This window comes from Monodelphis domestica, chromosome 2, assembly GCF_027887165.1.
Source record: "Monodelphis domestica isolate mMonDom1 chromosome 2, mMonDom1.pri, whole genome shotgun sequence".
Taxonomy (NCBI): Eukaryota; Metazoa; Chordata; class Mammalia; order Didelphimorphia; family Didelphidae; genus Monodelphis; species Monodelphis domestica.
In genome coordinates, this window is record NC_077228.1 from 76,257,549 (window position 1) to 76,277,328 (window position 19,780).

The window sequence follows — 19,780 nt, forward strand, 5'->3', positions numbered from 1 at the left end:
ACTGCTACAAGTATGACTACTTCTACTATTATTATTAATAATTTGCTATTCTTAATATCAATCAATTAATATGTGTGATCTAAAAGGAAATTAGAATGGTCATCTGATGAGAGTGAGAAATAACTAATGCACCGTCTACATACTTCACTCATTTCTTCATGATATCAAGAGAAATCAAGGAAGATCCCTTGAATGATGGATGGACCCTCCATGGTAAACTAATGGAAGAACAGGAATGAGTTGCAGGGCTATGTCGGATCCAGTTTCATACCAGTTCCCAGGAGCGAATTGGTAAAATTTCAGGGTAATTATTTACATCTTGGAACACACAAAACATAAATCAGAGCTTGCTATTGTTTTGTTAATTGTTTAGACTTAAGAAAGAGAGGAAGAAAATGTTAAAAATATAAATTAAACTTAAAGGTGTGTGTGTGTCATACATTTTTTGGAGAGTCAGCTGTTATATATTTACAGCCCTTAGATGAAGAACCCACTGGGTGGTCAGGAATAGGTGGATTGCAAAGTTAAGAGATGCCTAAGGTCACAAAACTAGTAAATGAGAATGTGAGGACTAGAACTCAGGACTTTTGATTCCTAGATCTGTATTCCTTCTATTATACTATATATACTACCTTCCTTGGATTTCTCTTTCATGCTATACCACTAGAAGATGAAACTTTTTTATCTTTGCATTTTAATTGCACAGTGTAGTGGGAAATCCTTAGTTCTCCCTTTTAGGGACCCCCTTATGCTCTAAGGACTGGCTTTGTGAGGCTGACAGACCCAGAAACTTGCTACAGACAAGGTGACCAATAAGCCCTCCTTCCCCTGTACCTGCTGGAACTCCAGAACAAAGCAAGTGGTTCCACTTTAGAGGACACTGGTATTTCCCATGCTGTGACCTGACAAATCCATGATGGATTGGTGTTCTGGATTTATACCGTCTGAACCCTACTAAGAACTATACAAGTTCTAAAGCCGCCTCCCCCTAAGTTTCCTTTTTAACTTAATTTGTTTTAACATTCATTGAAATTTTTTTTGTAATTTCAGATTTTCTCCTTAGCTCCTGCCCAACTCCATCCATTGGAAGGCAAGCAATACCATGCCCATTATACATATACATAAAACATATTTCTAGATTAGCTATGATAACTATATTTCGATACAATTTATTTCCTTTGTAACTGGATGACTTTATGCATTTAAAACTTTCTTCTGAGAGAGATTCACAGAAAAGTCAAGACCCCTGTTCCCAGGCAGCATTTCCCAGCCTTAGCATCATCTAGCCATAGAATGTGAATGCTGGATTCAACTTATTTAATGATAAGGAAACCAAGTCACAGTGAGGAGAATTCTCTTGCCCGAGACTACACAGGATGTGGTTGAGCAAGCACTCCACCCCAGGCCTTTTAATTCCAAATTGAGGGCTCTTGTCACTATACTCTCCTGTGTCCTAATAGCCTCTGGGAAAGATTGAACAAACTGGCAAAACTTTTCCCTTAAGCCTCAGAAATTATAAACTTTAAAGAGAAAAAAAAATCCCTCTTGTTTCTTTTCCTTGCCTTCTCTATCCTGTTTCTTCTTCTTGGAATCTTTCTTTTCTCTGGTTCTTTGATTTTGATACCCAGTGACAGCTCCTACCTCTCTGAACCATAGAGACTGCAAAGAGTCAAATGGTCTACTGTAGAGAATATAGATTGTTAAATGTTTTACACAATATAGTCTGGAGTGGGAAACACTGTTTTAAAGCATTTTTCCACCACTGTCTTTTTCAGACCACTATAGAGGCGGCTAAGTGATATAGTAGATAGAGTGCTGGGCCCAGAGCTGGGAAGACCTGAATTCAAATCTTAACTCAAACACCAGTGACCCTGGGCAAGTCACTTAACCTGAATCTCCCTTAGTTTTTCCAACTGCAAAATGGGGATAATGATAGTACCTCTTCTTCTTCTTCTTCTTCTTCTTCTTCTTCTTCTTCTTCTTCTTCTTCTTCTTGTTCTTCTTGTTCTTCTTGTTCTTGTTCTTCTTCTTCTTCTTCTTCTTCTTCTTCTTCTTCTTCTTCTTCTTCTTCTTCTTCTTCTTCTTCTTCTTCTTCTTCTTCTTCTTCTTCTTCTTCTTCTTCTTCTTCTTCTTCTTCTTCTTCTCAGGATTATTATTAATATCAAGTGATGTTCATAAAGCTTCTGGAATAGAGTACCTGTTTAATAAATGCATGTTTCACTTCTTGATCGATGGGGATATGATTGGGGATGTAGACTCTAAAAGATCAGCCTGGTACAAATATCAACAATATGGAAATAGGTCTTGATCAATGACACATGTAAAACCCAGTGGAATTCTGCACTGGCTACGAGAGGGGAGTGGAGGGAGAAGAGGGAAAGAACATGAATCTTGTAACTATGAAAAAAATATTCTAAATTAATTAATTAAATAAAAATTTCAAAAATAAAACAAAATAAATGCAAGTTTCCTTCTTTCCCCAAGGATTGTCATCCAAATGAAGTCTTTCCTTATCTCCCTAGCTGCTGGTGCCCTCTTTCCATCAACATTGTATTTCTGTTGTGCTGTAAGAAATGATGAACAGGATGATTTCAGAAAGAACTAGAAAGACTTCCATGGACTGATGTAGAGCGAAATAAACAGAACCAGAAAAACATTGTACACAGTAACAGCAATATTGTGGAACAATCAAATGTGATAGAGTTAGCTATTATGGGCAATCCAATGATCCAGGACAATTCTGAGGGACTGAGGACAAAGAATGCTATCCACCTCCAGAGAAAGAAATGTTGGAGTACGAATGCAGATGAAAACATATGATTTTTCAATTGTTCATTAGGTTGACGTTTGGTTTTATAAGATTAATCACTTACAAAAATGAACAATATGGAAATAGATATTAAGTCATAATACATGTATAACCCACATTGAAACCTCTACTAGCACTGGGAGCAGGGAGGGAAAGAAGGAAGGGAGATAAGTTCGATCATATAACTTGGGAAAACTTGTGTGGAAATTTGTTATTGCATGTAATTGGTAAAAAAATAAAAATATGCACCTACTTTGATTTTATTTTGTATGATAGTTTTTAGAAGATTCTTTCTAAACATTACATATATGGTAAAATAAAAAATATATTATTTACATATTGGCTTCCCTGACAGAATTTAAGCTCCTCAAGGAAGGAGATTGTTTTATTTTTGTCTATGTCCAATGCCTAGCACAATACCTGGTGCTTAATAAATGCTTGTTTACTGATGATTCAGCATGATTTCTGGCTTCAGCCATGGTTAGGGCTGTCATGCTGAAGAAGGTTTAACTATATTTTATATTGCTACAAAAAATAGAGCTAAAATCAATGTGTAGGAATTACATAAATGCAGGTTTGGGACTCAACATAGGGGAAATTTCTTAATAATTAGAATTGTCTGAAGATAGAATGAGTGGCTCAGTAGCATAATAAGGTCCCTGAAACTAGGGATATTTAATCATGTGCAGAACTGTCACCTGTTGAAAATATTATAGCAGGAACATTAGACAACTTCCAAACATTCCTGATGGAAAGGCCAGAACTAGGTAGAAACATTGAAATTCAAACCCAGGAGTCAAAAGATACCTAAAGAAGTAAATACATTTGATGAGTTGGAAGGGACAATATGATGAGTTGTTCACATTCTAATAGGGAAGAAGAAACAAGGGTTCTTTCAGAACCCTAATGTCTTCCAGGGTTATAGAAAAGATTAGGACTGGAGATGGTTTTGTTCTGTTTTGTTGGCCTTAGAAGAATAATGAAATGGGAAAGAAAGGAAAATATTCTGAAGAGGAAAGTAGGGGATCTTAGTATCTCACATAATAAGATGCATGGAAATTATATATATACAAACATTAAGGAAAGAGTAGTGGGGCAGGGATGCAAATTTCACTTTCATCTGAACTAGACTCTCATACATGCACTCTCTCATGCGAGCATGCAAACACACACACACTTATTTGGGCACATACACAACACTTAAGACATACATTGAACTTAACAGAGAAATATGGGGACAAGTGTAAAATTTAAAATTTTACTTCAAATAATAAAAATATTATATTTTATGAGGTTTATTAAAAATCATTAGAAATCAAAGAATAAAGAGGATACAAAATAAAAACCACATGCCTATGGCTGGTTAGCCACTATCAAATTTTCCCCACCTTACCATCATCACTGCTGATGCTACATCATGCAAGAAGACAACTTGGGAGGCGTTACTACCAGTTAAATACCAATAACATGATCTCACCAACATGGAGATGCAGGAGAGATTACAGGGAATTTGGGAAAATACTAAGGACTTCTGGGGAATGGAGTCAAAGGTTCAAAATCTCCATTTATACACAAGGAGAGTAGGATGTAACAGGAAGGCCAGAATAGTTGAGGAATTAGTTATAAACCAAACAAGGTCTAGCATTGAAGAATGGAGCATGAAATGGGCTTAAAAAGGAAAAAAGAATAAGGAAAAACCTGTACTTTAGGGTCAGAGGAAGAGAAGTGAGGCAATGGAGTCGAAACATAACACTTCTGTTAGGCAAATTCTTTTTTGAAAAATGAGGGGGACAGTGATCAAAGAGAAGAAAAAGTACAAGATGAAGGAAAATATATGATAAACAATCATAATCATGAACATTAATGAGATTAACTCCATAATAAAACAAAAATGCATAGCAGATTAGAAAGAATACAATAAAGGACTGGCTAAGTAGCATAGTAGATAGAGATCCAGGTCTGGAGTCAGGAGGACCTGGGCTCAAACTTGGTCTCAGACACTTCCTAACTGTGTGACCCTGGGCAAGTCTCTTAATCCCAGTTGCCTAGACCTTGTAGCTCTTCATATTAGAGCTGTTACTAAAACAGAAATAAGGGTTTAAAAAATAAATAATCTGTTCACTTGAAAGGTGGATATTGAAACTGACTATGTCAAGAGACAAGAGAATCATCAGACTTATGCTATTCTTTAGTGGACTGGATTTGGAGAAGAATTTCCCAACTCTATAGTATAGATTTCTTTTTTCCATTATTAAGAGGTCTTATGAGACCATACTTCTTTGGAAATGCTAAAGAGCAGGATAGATAATGATCTTCCTAAGGTGATTTGAGTGCATTTTCCCTCAGATACAATGAATTCAACTCCTTAAATCTCTCCCAGTTTTAAAATCCAATAAACCTTGAGGCCATGTTTAGTGTTGTTCAGTAAGGTAGAGAAATCATTTGAAAAGGAAAATTTCCATTTTCCTTTCTCTGTCTTCAGATCAAATATCATCTTGGACCTGTGGCTTTTCTTTTTTCCACTTAGGCTAATATAAGTTATTATATAGGAGAGGAATACAAACCACCTTGGGACTTTAAAACATTAAGTGTATGTGGGAGTCTGGAGATAGTAAGGGAAAAGTAAAGAAGGGGATTTAGAAATATGTTTGCAGGAGACTAAAGTGCATCAGGGTTTGATTGGACATGTTATATATTTCAAAAATTGCTGCTTGATTGCATATTTGTCACAAGGGATTGTTTTTCCTCTTGTGGAGAGTTGATAGAAGGAAAAGGATGCTTATTATGCTTATTAATTTTAAAAATAAACTTGAAGTTAAGTACATCAATGGGAAAGGCTCTTTGGCTTTGCTTTGTCTGCCTTCTTTTCCCCTTAGTCTTATAACCAAAATTTGGACAAATGACCATTCTTTTCCAACCCTTTGTTTCCATCAATCAAGCAAATGTGCTGAACTTGTGAACCTCCTATTCCTCTATTTTTTCCATGACAATGAACTGTGCAGAAGACTGTATGTGACTTCCCTCAGAGGTCTGACAGCAGCAGAAATGGAATATCCAAGGAATAGATGACAACATGTTATCAGACACTCAGATGCTTTCCAGGAGACTGAAACCTGTTAGAGAAAACAAAAAGCAGGGGGAGGAGCTGCTGGAATAAAATCTGACTGCAAAATATATCTTCTTCATGAGTAAAGACCATTTTCTTTTCTAAAATAAATTTTAATGATATTTTTAAAACCCTTACCACAGTGTCTGAGGTCAAATTTGAACCTAGGACCTCTAATCTCCAGGCCTGGCTTTCAATACACTGAGCCACCTAGCCTAGTACAATTTGTTTTTGTATCACCTAGATTTCCCATTGTACCCCTACCCTTTTCCCTCTTGGAGAGTCATTCCATAAAGCAAAGAATAAAAAAGAAAAACGGAGGAGGGGGAGAGAAAAAATCAGCAAAACTGGTCAACGGAGAAAAAAATCCTCAAATTATATTCAGTTTTGCCTTTCTTTGGATTTTCTACCTCTGAAAAGGAATGGAAAAAAGTTTTTCTCATAGCTTTTCTTTGGGATCAAGCTTGTTCTTTGTGATTTTGCAACATTCTTTTCTTGTTTGTTTTGTGGTTATTCTTTCTATTTATATTGTAATCATTTGACAATTGTACAACCCAGTGGGATTGCTTGTTGAGTCTGGGAGGGGGGGAGGGAAAGAAAATGAATCATGTAAACATGGCAAAATATTTAAAAATGTATTGTAATCAGTTTGCATATTTTTGAGTGGGGCTATGCTTGCTTCACTTTGTAATAGTTCATGTTAGTCTTTTCACATTTCTCCATATGTATATATTTGTCATTTGTTATAGCATAATAATATTCAATTACATTCTTGTTCCACAATTTGTTAAGCCATTCTCTAATGGATGTGTCTGCTTTGTTTCTGGTTCTTTGCTAGCACATATACACAAAAGCATTTATAAATATTTTGGCATAAAGTGAACCTTCCTTTTTGCAAATGATCTCCTTGGTTATGGACATTTTATCCAGTTTATTTGTATAATTCCAAGTTGCTTTTTAGGATGTTTCTATTAGCTCACAGTTCCACCAATAATGCATCAGCATGCCCATCTGTCCACAACTCCTCCAACATTGACTATTCCTATTCTTGTCCATCTGTGCCTGTTTCCCAACTGTGAGATGAAACCTCATTTCTATTTCCCTAATATCTAATCACTATTATTAGTGATTTGGAGCATCCTTTCATACTGTTGTTAATAGTTTGCAAGACTTCTTGTGAGAATTTATATTCATATCTGTAAGGGTATGGGGGGAAGGAGGAATAAATATTTATATAGCACTTACTATGGGCCAGGTACTTTTACCTCTGGCCTTAGCATCAATAATAAATATTGGTTCCAAGACAGAAGAGTGGTAAGGACTATGCAATTCAGGTTAAGTGACTTGCTCGGGCTCACACAGATAGGAAAATATCTGAGGTCATATTTGAACCCAGGACCTCCAATCTCCAAACCTGGCTTCTATCCACTGAGCCACCTTAGCTGCCCTGATGCAAAATATTTTTTACAAATATTATCTCATTTGATCTTCAAAACCACTCTGGGGGGCAAATGGATTAGCCACATTTTACAGATGGGAAAACTGAGGAAAATAGAGGTTGACTTGCCTAAAGTCACATGGCTAGAAAGTGTGTGAGGTTTTACTTGAACTCTGTGGTCTCTCTGACTTCAGGCCCAGCACTTTAATTTACCACCAGCTGAGGCAAAGCTTATTTTCAAAGTATAGCAACAAAGACCTGTCCCAAAAAGGTTTGGAGGAGAGGGGAAGTAAAGAGAACTGTCTAATGATTTGAGAGGAATGGCATGTGAAGTGTTCTCACAACCAACTGCATAGCCACTGGTAGAGCTCAAATGTGCTTTACAAAAGGTCAGTAATAGAGCTAGAGTTGTCTTCCACAAATGACACCCGTCCTTTTACTTCTTCTCTCTTTCTTTCCATGTGCCCTTCTCCAAGTCTTTTCTCATTTGCCTGGGAATTCATCCAGGGCCCCACCAGCACCAATCATGCTCCATAATAAACCTGTCCTCCGTCCAAGTCACCTGGAGATATTACTGACTTGTCACCTTCACATGCAAAAACAAGTACCTGGAGTACTTGGAAATAGAGGAGAACTTCACTTCACTGTGCTAACAAAGGGAAGAGAGGTGAAGAACATTCAACCAAACGCTGACTTCATTGAGTCCTCACCGAATCTGGTCTGGAAAGCTCCCAGAAAGGGAGTCCCAACCTTGCTAAAGTAACAGGTCAGATCACCTGAATCCCCTCTCTTCTCCCCCATCTCTATGCCCACAGGAAGGTCTCTGAGAGAGAGGAGAGAGAGAGAGAGAGAGAGAGAGAGAGAGAGAGAGAGAGAGAGAGAGAGAGAGAGAGAGAGAGAGAGAGGCCAGATGCCTAATGTCAGGGAGTCAGAGTAGAGAGAAAGGGGGAATGGAGAGGCTGATTGCGCGTGGTAAACTAATTCAGTTCAGAAGAGGCTGGATTGGGGTTTGAAGAGATTGGGCATTCGAGGACATCTGAGTACCATGGACAGCACCGGCCGGGTTGTGTGTAAAGGCTCTCTCCCCTTCTCTCCTCTTTCTCCGATCCTACCTCTTTGCCAAGTTTGTGTGTGTGCGCGCGCGTGTGTGTGTAGTCGTGCCCGGCGCTCTTAGTTGATCCTTTGATTTCCATTAGTGCCCCAAAGGTGTCTCTCTCTTTCCTCGGATTCAGCCCTGGCAGTTGATTGCAGGTCTCACTTGTCCCCCAGAGGACACCGGCTGGACTTTGCTCTCCTTTCCCCGCCCCCAGGCCGCGAAGCTGCTTCTCCTTCTTCATTCGGCTGACAAGCCGAGCCTGGGAAGGTGGGTGGGTGTGCCGGGGAAGAGAAAGAAGCCCCTTAGTCTCCTGGCTACCTGTGCCCTACCCACCCCCCACCCCCAATCTTTGAGCTTTGCAGCTCTGCTCTGGACGACCCAAAACCAAAGCCCGTGCTCCGGTCCGCTGGAGGAGATGCAGCAACACCGACAGCAGTGTGTTCAAGTTTTACGGAATAGCCAGGTGTGTATGAGTGTACGCTCGGTGTTCATGGAGATAGTGGGGGCAGGAAATAACCGTGTCTGTTGGTCCTCTCTCCTCTCCGTGTGTCTTTCTTCACCTGCCAGTCTATCTGACCTATCTCTTTCTCTCTCTTCCCCTCCTTTAATCTGTCTGTATGCTCCCTGAGCGTTCTGTCCCCTTCAGTCCTGGGGAATCCGACTTTAGTCAGATATTCGCTTCCCTTGAAGTTTGGTGAATTAGCCTTTCGTCGGGACCGAGGGCTGTTTTGTATTGCTGGTTGGTGCGTGTCTAGCTGCCTGCGCTCTTGGGTCCCTCTCTGTCCCGATCCTGTCTCCGCGAGGCTCTCGGTCAGTCAGGGCGTCTTCCTGGGCGTGTTGACCCAGACGTTGCTTGTTGGCTGTCCGGCCTTCCTGTCAGTATGCGCCCTGGGCGCAGAGCACAGGGAAAGGTGGCGCGCTTGAGAACAACTCCGTTACAAAGTGATTTCATACAGATCTCCCCCTCTGGCCTTGGGGATCGTTCGTTTCCCCCGAGCTATGGACTTCATTACCCTACTGGGCCTAATATCTGCTCTCACCCACCCACCCCGGCCAGTATTGCCCATTGTGAGCTCCTCAGTGTGAAGCTGAATTCAGTCTGTTTGGGGCGGGAGGGGGGATATGACCGCTGGGTTGAAAGACTTGGCGGGGCGGGAGCCGGAGGGAGGCACTGGACACAGTCGGAAACCCTGCGTTCCCCCTCCCTCTTTCCCCTCCCTTCTAGTTAACCAGTTCGTCCGCCGCCTCTCAAGCGCTGCTGCCTAGACCGAGTTTGGCTGAACTGGGGAAGGGGAAAGGGAGGAGGTGGGGACAGTTGCTCTCAGGAAACTAAAGCTTCCAGGGTAAGTAACTCATTCCCCTCCCAGGCGTCCCTTTGTCCTCTTGTCCCTTAATAGGTCTCTAGGGAAGCGGCGGGGAGACGGGGAGAGGTAGAGGTAGACTGCGAGGACGGAAAAGAAAGCTCTACTGTGCTAACTATGAAATATTTCCGTTTGCTGAGGTGTGGGGGGGTCGGAGGAAACGGGGGTGGGGAGGAGGACCCAACCCAGGGAAATGATGTCAGGTGATTTGTTCCTTCTCTTCCTCCCTCCCCCCCCCCCCCGCCCCCCGACTCCTCTCCTATATTTCAAGGCTTGGCTGTTGAAGTTACCTCCCAACCCCCACCCCATAGGAAATCCTGATGCCCTTGAATTTTGCATTTTGTGTCAAGTCTGACGTGTTGCGTGAAAGCTTAGGAGGAGAGGGAGGTGACAATTAAATATTCCCACCTGTTCTTATTCTGAAGCCCTCAGGCAATGGCAGCCCATTCTCGCGTCCTTCGCTCTCCTCTTCTCTGCCCAGCCTGCAATCCTTGCCCAGCCCCACTCCTTTCTGCCTACCGTCTAGTCACTTTACTTGAGAGGTTTCTGCTGTGATCGTGGTTTAAAAGATCTCTGCTGTTTCTGATGAGAATTGTCCAGGTGCTGAGTTTTATCCAGACAAATTTCTGGGCCTTGCTTTCCCCAGGTACTGCTGGTAATATCGTTCACACTTCCAAAGAGTGGGCGGAGGAAAGTGATGGGCAGAAGGAATCAGAAAGGGACTGAGATTGCTTCAGGATTTTGTTTGCTTTGACTGAGGACAGGTTGGAATTAGAGTCATTTAGGAAAAAGGAAAGATTTGATGAAATTCTTGGGAGTGATGGATACTTATACTCTTAATTGGAGTCCTGGGGCTTTCCTCCGGGATGATCTTGCCCCTAGAGGCGGGGCAAGAAGAATAGGTCAGACTTTGCAGAAATTTGAGGGTGGTTGGGAAGAGATGGGGAAGTGGGAAAGGAATTGGAATGAGCAGAATAGTATTCTCTAACAATAGTTTTGAATTCCCTAGAACTCTGCTTGAAGAGATCAGCTCTTTATAGATTCTATTCCAAGTCTGGGAGACTTGCCTAATAATGATGAAGGCAGAAATCTCTTAGGTATACAGAGAAAAGTGCAGTCCTGGGGGCAGCTGGATGGCTCAGTGGATTGAGAGCCAGGCCTAGAGACGGGAGGTCCTAAATTCAAATCTGGTCTCAGACACTTCCTAGCTGTGTGACCCTGGGCAAGTCACTTAACCCCCATCCCCTAGCCCTTACCACTCTTCTGCCTTGGAACCAATACATAGTATTGACTCCAGGACAGAAGGTAAGGGTTTAGAAAAGAAAAGGAAAGGAAAGAAAAGTGCAGTCCTGCCTTACCTATGACATCAAACAAGTCAAACTGGCCCATACTTTTATAGCCCCACTTGCATTGGGTATATGGCAATACGTCTTCCCTCTTCCCAGGACAGGGTGGACAAGGAGATAATCCACATGTATTTAAAATGACTGGAGATCTATGGCCAGGAGAGTCCAATGTAAGTAGGTACTGACATGGTGACATCATCAATATTGCAGTAGGCACTAATAACCTGGGTCCATTTCAACCATAGAATATCTTCCCTGCCTCATCCAAAGAAGCAACAAAAGTCTGAGGTGGATTAAATAAAATCCCTTGTGTGTTTTGCCCAGTGCTATCTGCTTAGCCTCTGGTTTGCCCATATGTAATTAGAAATGAGAGTTGCTTTGTCCAGAAAGCACACATTAGTCTGGGCGTGAATATCTCCAGGCAACGGATGTACCGCCATGATTAGTGCTGGGATTAGATAAGTATCTTGTTCCAGCATATGCAGGTGGATGAGCTTCTCTTACCCAGGGCCAGAGGGTTAACATTTTGACTGTCTCTGGCCTTAACTTGGGAAAGAAGAAACAGGAATCTGATGGACCCCTATAAGCAGTTAAATGTTCCTAGCTCTCCATAATTTAATGAATGAGCCAAAGTAGTATGAGGCCACTTAAAGAGACCAATCAAATGGGTTATTTAGGACTGAATTGAAATGGAGTTTGGTTTGGACAACAACTTGGGAAACAAGGTATTTATATTGTATGAGATGGATGTAAGGCGGTATATTGTGGTCTTATGAAAACAAGAGAAAAAATGTCATTAAGTCAAAGACCTCTGTTTTTGTCAATAGGGGAAACATTTTGTCCACTATGCCAAGTTATGCTCTACAAAAAATGAAGTCCATATAAAGGGATATTGGAAGAAAGATCTTATGTAAAAGGTGATACCTAAGCTGCGCTTTGAAGGAAACTGGGAATTCTATAAGACAAACATTGAAGGGACAAATTCCAGACATGGTATCTCACTTGGAGCTGCCTCTGATTCTGTCACTTCCTATTTTAAACCCTAAAACTAAATGAGTTGTTCAAAGATCACATAGTCAGGAAACACCAGATTCAGAACTTGAACCCAGGTGCCCTGGTTTCAGATCTAGTGGTTTTTTTTTTCCAAACCAACATATTACCTCTGAAAAGATAATTGGATTCCTGAATATACCTTTGAGGATTCCTTTCCCATCAGCCCAGATCCTCAGTTAGTTGCTGTCTCTCCCAGAATTCCCCTTTGCTGATTTCTCAACATTGAAAGCAAAATGAAAAGTCAATCAACAGATATTTGAAGAGAGCATTAAGAGGTACTGGGCATTATTTTCATTCCTCTTGTATAGAAGGAGCTGAGGAGATAAAAGACTTGCTTCCAGGATGAATAAGTCTGGTCCCTGGAACACCTTCAGATCTCTACATGTCAGGTCGGAAAAGACCTTTCTTCTCTCTCTTCTCAGATCAGCTCTGGCTCTCCACTGTCTACACAACAGCCAATGGTTTCCAACAAGCCGATCTCACACAATCTCTCACTAAATTAATCTTACCTATAGCAACTTGTGCTAGCTTACTTGTATGGCTTTAAAGAACTCCAAGGACTTTCTCCCTTTGCTCCTTTTTCCAGACCTATATATGATTTAGTAGAAAAAACACAGAATTCTCCAGAATCTGAATTTCGTGTTCTCTGGGGCCTTACATGTTTACCTTCCAGCAGATGAAGTATGTGTGTGTGCATGAGTTTTGTTTTCTTTGGGCGTGACTTTTATTGAGACTAATATGATAATGAACAGACCTCTTGTGTAGCATTTGTGGTTTCATGTAGGCTGAAGCTGTTTTTAAGCCTGCAAACCTTCTTCTTCCCATGTAGCTCATCTACAAAGACTCACCTTTGACTCCGACTCAGATTCAAAGGGAAGAGGCTTGAATTTTCCCCACAGCCTATAAATTCTGGAACAGACAGGACAGCTGCATCATCTGGGTGCTGCTTAGTATTGGTGATAGATGAAAAGTAGCCCTGAACTCTAGACGAATGCCAGAGCATAGATAGATAAAAGCCACCACACCATTAACAATGTTATTACTGATCTTGAATTCCTGTCCTTTTAAGTCATTTCTCTTAAAGTACCACCTGATTCAGAAATTATTACTCAGTTCTCTGCCTAATAAACTAGAACTCTGAGTCTCTTCCAGGTGATTTTTGTGGAGGGCATTCTGCTCTGATGATGACACCTTTGCTAGTAAGAAGGAATAAATGCATTTTATCTTGTGCTATTGAAAAAAAAAAGAAAAGCAGCAACAATATTACAGTTACCTACATCCCATCCCCAACGAAGAAGGGTCTTTGATTAGTAGCTTCCTTGTTGGTAGATACTCATAGTCACATTAGTGATGACTTCTTTGTTCTGATAACAATATATCGTGTTTTGACAGCACAGTAAGCATTGCCCCCTGCCACTTGTCAAATCATATTAACAGTTCCTATTTGTATAATTCTTTCTCTTTCTCTCTCTCAAATATACATATACACACACTTTACTAAATATAGTACTCTATGAAGCATCTTCACAACAACCCTGTGAGATAGTTGATGCAAGGATTCTTATCTCTATTTTTATAGATGGGGGAATTGAGGATCAGAGAGTCTGGGTAACTTGCTCAGGGTCATATTACTAGTTGATATCAATGCTTAGGTTTGAGACTCTGATCTCTTGGCTCCATATCTAGGACTCTTTCCTACACCAACTTGTCTGGTCATTAAGAACAACTCAAAATTGGTTTCGGAAAGGATCCATTTTAGCTTTTAAATATATATATATATATATATCTGGTAAATATGAACAACTGAGATGGTTTTAGAAAAGATTCATTTTAGTATATAAATATATACTATGTGTATATATTTTTCTTCATTTCTAGTCAATAAAAACAATTCAAAAATGACTTCAGGAAAGATTAATTTTAGTATTTAAATATGTATTTTGCATGTATTTGAAATACATAGATGCTTGGTAAATGTGAACAACTCAAAAATGGTTTGAGAAGATTCATTTTTGGCACATAAATGCATATGCTATGTATTTAATATTTCTATACATTTCCATCCAACAAAAAAACCAATTCAAAAATATTTTTGGAAAAGATTCCTTTTAACTTGTAAATCTATATTACATATATGTAACATATAAACAAATATGAACATATATGTGTCAATATATATAAACACATAAACAGATAGGAAGAGAAAGGAGAGAGTAAGACAGAGAGAGTAGGAGGGAGGAGAAAGAGAAAGGTTGAGAGAAGAGAGAGAGAGAAAGGAGAAAGAGTGAGGGGGTGGGGGGGGGGAGATTGAGAGAAAGGAGAAAAGAAACCCTACAAAAAACTTCATTGTAAATGTGTCAAGCCAGATATTTCACTCTGTCTTAGATTTCCCTCAGTCCCCAGCACAGAAGACACTCAATCAATAAATACTTTCTGAATGCCAACATATGTTTAGCACCTTAGAAGTTTTTAAGTTATCCTGTACACTCCTGGGATAGTTCATACAATAAGATAAATTCTCTCCCCAAAATGGAGTCAATTTATACTCACAGTCAGCCTCTATTAGAACAATACTCAAAGGAACCATGATTTCATCAGTTTGGCAATTCACATCTATCTACTAAAGCAGATGGTAACTTAATTATGACTTACAGACAAATCCTAGGGTAGTGATGGTGAACCTCAGAAATGGAGAGCTGGGCTCCACCCTCCAGATTGAGCCCACATCCCCAGAGACTGAGTGCCATACCCCTCACCAAGTGCCAAGAGCACCCTTCATCCTTTACTCCACACAGGGAAGGGAGAAAACACTCCCATTAGGCTGCTGGATGGAGGGGTGGGTGATATGAAAAAATGTCATCAGGCATGGTGGAGACAGGGAATGGAGCAGCTCTGCCGGAGTCATTTTGTTTTTCTAGTAATAAACTCTAGGGGGGAGGGGGAGTGCATGTGCCCACAAAGAGCACTCTGCATGCCATCTTTGGCACATATGCCATAGGTTCACCATCACTATCCTAGTGAGTTTTTGAGGCTTATAGAGTTTAAGTGACTTGCTCATGGTTATATACCCAGTTAGGGTCAGAAGCAAGATTTGAATTGATATCTTTCTAATTCTGAGCTTATACCATACCAGGCTGCTAATTACACTTGGAAAAGTACTGTTCAGCTATTTAGCCAACCCAAGCTATTTATCTCTTCTCTTATTTACATATGACAAAGTGGAAACCTTTTTTTTTGTTATAATTTTTCAATATTCGATTTCAATTGTTTGGTGAGTGTTTCTCTTTATATTGTTGTTGCCATTGTATTTTTTGTTTTCTTGGCTTTGCTTACTTTGGTTTGCTTCAGTTCACCCAAGTCTTTCCATGCTTTTCTCTAGTTTGTGATATCATTTTTACACACAGTAATATTCTGTTATATTCGAGTTCCATAATTTGTTTAGCAATTTCCTGATATATGTGTGTCTATTTTGTTTCTAGTCCTTTGTTTACCACCCCCTCCAAAAGTGCTGCTATAAATATTTTGGTGAACATAAAGACATTCTTTTTATTTTTAATCAAAGACCTCCTTGGAATATATGACTACTAGTGAAATCTCTGAGTCAAAGGGTATTACATTTTATTCATTTTATTTGCATAATGCCATATGAATTTCAAAAGCGATTATAGGAATTTACAGGTGCACCAACAATGTCTTTCTTCTCACAATCCCTCCAACATTGGCTATTCCCATTCTTTGCCCTTTTTGCCAGTTTGCTGGGTGTGAAATGGAACCTCAAGGTTGTTTTGATTTGAATCTCTCTCATTATTGGCAATTTTGAGCAATCTGTCATATGGTTGTTAATAGTTTGCAATTATTTTATTCTCTTTTTTTTTAAAGAAATATTTGTTCATGTCCTTTGACCATTTATTGGGGAATGACTTTTGGTCAGACCTATATTTTCAAATCAGATGTCAAATGCAACTCAGAATGTTAGGGGCAGACAGAAATTTTTTCATCGTTTCCACCTCTGGTTTTCCTATGCAGCCTGACAGAGGATGAAATGCTGAGTTGTAGGTAGTCATCTAGTTTGGCTGGAAATTATAATGCAAGAAGGGAAGTTTCATGAAATAAGATTGAAAAGATGTGCCTTAGGGCAGTTAGGTGGCTCAGTGGATAAAGAAGGCCTAGAGACCAGAGGTCAAGGGTCCAATTCTGACCTCAGACCCTTCCTGGCTGTGTGACCCTGGGCAACTCAATTGCCTACCCCTAACTGCTCTTCTACCTTAAAACTGATACTTAGTATTATTTCTAAAACAGAGGATAAAGGTTTTTTAAAAAAGGAACCTAAAGATCAATGGGACTTTCTATCTCCCTACTACATTTGAACTACCCTATATATGTTGTGTCCCCCTATTAAAATATTAGCTCCTTGACAACAGGGACTGTCTTGATTTTCTATTTATATGCCTACTACTGTATATAATAAGTGCCTAATAAATGCTGTTAGAAGGAACTTATTTAATTTTCCTTCTATCTCCTTAGGAGCAGAATTTCTAGGTTAGAGGAAGTTAAGTAATATCACTCTGCCTCTTCAAGAGCAGAAGTCTTATCAATCTCCTGCTGTCTCTTTAAGAGGCAGTAGCAGACAGATTTTTGACCTCCTTTTTAAGAGAAAACAGAGTTTGGCAGTTAAGCTTGGTTCCATTTTCTCTGTCTTTAGAGGAAGCAAGGTGTTTGGGTTTTTGTGGGAGTGTGCTCTCTGTCACCAATATCTGGCAGTTGGCTGTTGAGAGCTGGAACTTATATATGAAGTTAAGAAAGAAGTTTATCTCTGAGGGGTTTCTTCTCAGCACCTTGAGGGAGAAGGGCCTGACCCTAAGGGCTCTTCTCCTGGGAACTGGAGGGCTGTCTGTGTTTCCATCACTGACAGGTTGAATTTCTGATACTTGGTTAAGGAGGTTGAAGAAGATTTTATTCATTAGCATAGTTTAGTTAGAGAATATTATTTTAGATCAGTGAGAGTAAGTTTAAGGAGGTCTGCGCTGTCAGACAAGAAGAAACTGCAAAGAAAGCAGTTAGATTCAGGGGGTTATTTAGATATTTTTAGTATAGGATTAGAATTTTAAGACATAATATAAGAATTTTAAGATATACTTTCCTATTTTCCTACCTCCTACTGTAAAGATTAAAATTTATGGAATATGTGGAGACTGAGGCAGGTAGAAATTAGTTTCTCTCTGCAAGGAGTATTATATTTTTTAGAGGTTTATTAAAGGTTAAAGATTAAGAATATACAAGTAAGAAACATGTGTCTAGGCCAGAGGCCTAGACAAAATAACCTCACATCATGGAAGAGACGCCTCTGCTCCAAAACGGAAGTCCAAAAAGAGCCAAACCCTCAAAAGCCTTTGAATCAGTCTTAAATACCTTCTCGATCTCGGCCCAGGTGAGATTACAAGGCATTCTGGGGAAGTGGAGCAAAGGCTCATGGGGATTGTAGTCCTGTATTCGAGTCTATTTTTTACACTACTCCTATCTAAACTTCTCCTCTGTAATAAAGAGTGCTACTGGTTTACCAGAAAGATCTCCTCAGCTTTTATCAACTTCCTATTGATATCTAATAACCCCTGACAACTTTATCAATCTTCTATATAATATTTTATTAGCTATAACAATGTCTTTTCATTCATTTGTTCAAAGGTGCCTATTGTGTAGAGCCCTTGAGGAACAGGCTAAGAAATTTGTTTTTATTTCTGAATTTTAAGCCTATAAGCTTCGAGAGGCCAGGAGCTGTTTTAAATACATTTAGTATCTTCTCCCATCACCTGGCATGGTGTCCTATATGTGGTTGGTACTTAATACCTGTCTGTCAAATTGAACTGAATTTCAAGGGTCAATCTCTTTTGTCTCTAAGCAGTTGGAAACCCTTCCACTACTTACTGCTGGAGGGATTTGTATATGGGGCTCTTAGCCAGGGAAGATTCCATTAGGGGATTTAATCAGCAGGCAGGGCACTGGTCCAGGGCAGAAGGAAAAAAGCAGTTCAATTAATTCCAGAGGTCTCAGGCTGAGGCTCCTCTGGCCTGTTTCATCCAGAAATGAGATAGGGGCTTCATTTGAATCAAATCCCCTAAAACAGGCAAGACTCAAAAATATTGTAAGCAGTGATGTTCATATGTCCACAGTCACCACTAGAGTATCTTGGGACATTTCGTTATGCACATTTTTCAGTCCAGCCAAACTGGTTTTCTTGTTATTTTTTTTTATGTAACATTCTATCTTTCTAAGGGGGATATGTTTCCCTCTTTACTTCAGTCTCTTGGAATCCCTACTTTCCATTAAAATTTAGCTCAACGACCACCTCTTCCTTTCTTCCTTCCCTCCTTTATTCCTTCCTTCCTTCCTTCTTTCCTTCCTTCCTTCTTTCCTTCCTTCCTTTTTTCTTCCTTCCTTAGTAAATACTTGACTAACTGAATAAGACCCTGAGAGAGATTAAGGGGCCAAAAATATCCCACCTGATCCTAAACAAGTTGAGGCCACAGCATTTCCCCATGAAGCCAGGAAATTTTTCCAAGACAAAAAATGGAATAGCCTCTATAATCCAAGCAAGACAAAATGCCAACATGCTTTGCCCCAGGATAGTTTCCAGAGGCTACAGACCCTTCTTATCCTCTTTTCCCACTGCCCTATGCCCTAGGTACATGCTGATTAACCTCATGGGTAGATAGGCATCAGGGTGACAAAACTTAGAGAAAGATTGCTTGAAGTCAAGATTATTTTTCTCTAGATTGACATGAAGACTTCAAAAATTCTGTTTCCATGCTATGTGACTGAGTCTAATAATTCAAGCTCACTTCCTTATAGCATTTTAGGTTTCTAATCTGCTTTCTTCATGACAAAGCTATAAAATCAGAATTGTAAGTATCATTTTTCCCACTTGGGGGTAAGATCTGGACCTGTGATTCTGCAGATCAGTGGTGGCTCTGCAGCCTGTCTTCTTAGAGAGTTACCTGGGATCCAGAGAGGTAAGACTTGAAACCAGGCCTTCTTGACTCAGAAGTTTGGGTCTCTATCCACTGCACCAAGTTGTCTCTCTCTCTCTCTACCGTTGAGGGACTAGGGGCCCCAGGAAAGTAGAAAGTAGTCCAGCATCACTTAACTAGAAAAAGTCAGGAGATGTGAGAACTTGAGCCTCTCCTGATATCCTAGTCCAGCCCTCTAACTCTACTCTGCCCACCCTGCAGGGCATTGACCTCAGACACTTAGTTTATCCCTATATGGACACATCATCTGTAAAATAATATTTGCAAAAGCTACCTCAAGAGGCAGCAGTCATCTACTACCTAAAAGGGCAGCCCCCAGTTCAGGAAAACCTGGCCCTGGGTTCAAGGCAGGTTTGTGCTGGAACTACTTCTCTGAGACTAACCCCCATTGTTACATCTTCAGGGTGAGCATTTAATTCCCAGAAAGGACAATATTCACAATCAGGGCTTGACGTCCTGTTTTCTCTGTCATTCTAGACTTCAGAAAGTGCTGTGTGTGTGTGTGTGTGTGTGTGTGTGTGTGATCTAGATGACTCAGTGTATAGA

At 40.1% G+C, this 19,780-nt stretch overlaps 1 protein-coding gene across 2 annotated transcripts in view; it reads left to right on the forward strand.

Annotated features, from left to right (window-relative positions):
• Positions 1 to 8,577: 8,577 nt before the first annotated feature.
• The window catches only part of FAM163A (family with sequence similarity 163 member A), a 135,502-nt gene continuing 124,299 nt past the window's right edge, over positions 8,578 to 19,780 (forward strand). The window contains exon 1 of one of the 2 annotated variants that reach the window (XM_056815594.1): positions 8,578 to 8,912. The gene's annotated coding sequence lies outside the window, so the exon portion shown is untranslated. Of the gene's footprint in view, positions 8,913 to 9,612; positions 9,793 to 19,780 lie in introns of those variants that run through there. The other variant, XM_001366103.3, reaches the window with a different exon arrangement.